The following is a 2,661-nucleotide window of genomic DNA, read 5'->3' as shown; positions in this document are numbered from 1 at the left end:
CCTTTTGTCGAGCAGTTAGGCCGCCTGAAAGAAGCTCTGTCGGTCAAAGACAACCTGGCCGAGGAATGGTCTTCTAAAGCCGCAAGTCTCCAGAGGTCCAACCAGAAGCTCGCAAGGCAGCTCGAAACGCACACATCGTCTGACAACAAGTAAGAGCTCGACAAAATCTTGCAGTTTTAATATTTGATTTTTGGATGTTACGATGACATTCATGGAGATGTGTAGCAAAAATTTTAATAGTGTCCATGTCAGGAATTTTGATCCGTGTTCACTTATTCATTTTACCATACTATTTTTCAATTGGCTCTATTCATCCTATATTATTAATCCCATATTTATATCATTGATAATGAGAAGTTGGTCGGTAAAACCGACCTGTAAGATAATAAACATTAAAGGTCCTGGATGTAATCAGTCAATGAGTAACTTGGCGGCGTAAATTTCGTCTTAATTTATTTTACTGAGTAACATCGAAATCAGTCATGAGAGTTTAACTCTTTTACTGTAATAGTCAATATGAGAATCCAATATCCGTCCAACCCAGTGAAAATTTACAGACGCGGCAGCTTTTGATTTGGATTACCAGAAGCTGGGGCGACTCTTAATTTTGTTAGGAATGTTTATTTGATATTCTTCTAAGTATCACCCTGGTATAAATAATTGAAATATTTGCTGTCCCCAGAATGCGAGAGCTGAGCCAAGAGAAGCTGCAGCTGGAGCAGCAGGTGCAGCGCGAGAGGAAGACGCTCGCTGCGCTCAGGGAAGACCTTGTCGCCGAGAAGGTAATACCGAAATTATTATTTAATATTTGCTAAAATAATAATTAAATACTTGTGAAGATAATAATTAAATACTTGATGAAAGAATAATTGAATACTTGTTAAATAATACTTAAATACTTGTTCAAATAATAATTAAATACTTGTTAAAATAATAATTAAATACTTGTGAAAATAATAATTAAATACTTGTTGAAATAATTATTAAATAATCAGAAGAATTGCCGCAACCATATTCGTTGCTAGAATACTTTTAAAAATTGATGTTCCATTAAGTAAATTTTACACTGATCATGCTCTTATGTATTTTTGAAGACAGCGTAGGGGCGATTACATTTATCAAGACCTCAATTACAACGATTGGTTTTAGTGATAAGTAAAAGTATACCTTTTCTTGTTGTCATAAATAACCTTGACTCTCCTCATAAGTATGTATGTCCCGATAGCTCGTGTAACATACTCGTAAACGATTACAGTTTACCCTGCAGTACAATATAATCATTTCAGATCAGTGGTTGGTGGACATTTTTCATGTGGTTATAATGGACCTCAAAAGTAGAAGCTGATTTCATTATGAACAAATTCCGCTGAATAGCAATGAAATGTATGATTTATTATTAAAGTGGAACCGTGTGATCGTTAATAATCGTGCTTTGCATTGAGTCCCCCAACCATCATTTGAGAATTTTTAGTAAATAGTGTCGTTTTAGATTCAAGTACATTATGTGTCTTATGAAATGAGGGTCAAGCAAAAATCTGAATTATGGCTCACATAAGGAAGGTAAAATTAGTATGAGAAATCTATAGTGTCACATGAGAATTAATGTAATCAATTGTGATAAGACAATCGGAATAACGATCTCACTAATTGTTGTTACATAACCGTTTCCAGCATCACCAACTTTAACAGAACGATAAAATGGCTCTATAATTTTGCACCCTCATTACAGTTACTAACGCTTGTCTGTTACTTTTCATGAAAGGAATATGAGAACATGAATTGTGCTTGCTATTTTTTGATCCCATAACATTTAATTTTAGTTTAGATATGGCCATTGGCAACACCTTAAATTTCTGATAAATCTTTTTTTTTTTTTTTTTGTATTGAGTGTATATACGCGCAGCAACGTATTAAATTTTTTATAAAATTATGTTTGTTTTTAGGACGCACGGAGCAATTTATTAAATTTTTTATTATTACGCGAACGAAGCAATGTATTAAATGTTCAATAATTGCTAGTTTGTCTACAGATTCACCCACTGCAACGCCCAAAATTTCCGATAATTGTTCGTTTATTTAATTTTAGGTGTAAATTTTAATCTAATTTTAGGTGTAAACTTTAATTAATTTAGGTGTAAACTTTAATTAATTGTAAGTGTAAACTTTAACTAATTTTAGGTGTAAATTTTAATTTAATTTTAGTTGTAAATTCAGCAAAGTGCAATTTTCTGAAGACAATTTTTTATTTTTTTCCATAGGTGCGCACGCAGCAGCTCAGCAACCAGCTGGAGAGCCTCACAGCAGACCTGGTCAAACTCGGTCTCAAAACCGACAACCTTAGCGCCCCTACCTCATCCGACGCGGCCTCTGAGTAAGTAGTACATCACTCTTGCCTTTGATCTTTCTATTCTAATTATTGTATCCCGTATGCAAACCGAAATTTTAAATATTTAAATATGAAAAATTAACACGCTTGTTCTTAGTAGCATCGCCTGCTAGAGACGAAATTATGTCATTCTCATTAATTGTTCATTAATGTTAATGTCCCTTTTACGCCGTATTGAACCGTTGCCTGATTAAAAAAATGCATTCTTAAAATTTCAACAATATAAATTTTAAAATTTTCACATGCTGCTAGAATATTTTTAATGCGTCAACTTC

The 2,661-nt window shown here is 33.5% G+C and overlaps 1 long non-coding RNA gene across 1 annotated transcript; it reads left to right on the top strand.

Annotated features, from left to right (window-relative positions):
• The first annotated feature begins 21 nt into the window (after positions 1–21).
• Positions 22–2,365, top strand: LOC108679711. Its single transcript, XR_001931392.1, has 3 exons — positions 22–149; positions 683–782; positions 2,259–2,365. It is a non-coding gene; the product is annotated as an uncharacterized LOC108679711 (long non-coding RNA).
• Positions 2,366–2,661: the final 296 nt, after the last annotated feature.

This window comes from Hyalella azteca, unplaced genomic scaffold (assembly GCF_000764305.2).
Source record: "Hyalella azteca isolate HAZT.00-mixed unplaced genomic scaffold, Hazt_2.0.2 contig10349, whole genome shotgun sequence".
NCBI lineage: Eukaryota > Metazoa > Arthropoda > Malacostraca > Amphipoda > Hyalellidae > Hyalella > Hyalella azteca.
Note: the sequence above shows the minus strand (reverse complement) of the source record. Positions and strands in the feature narration are given on the sequence as shown.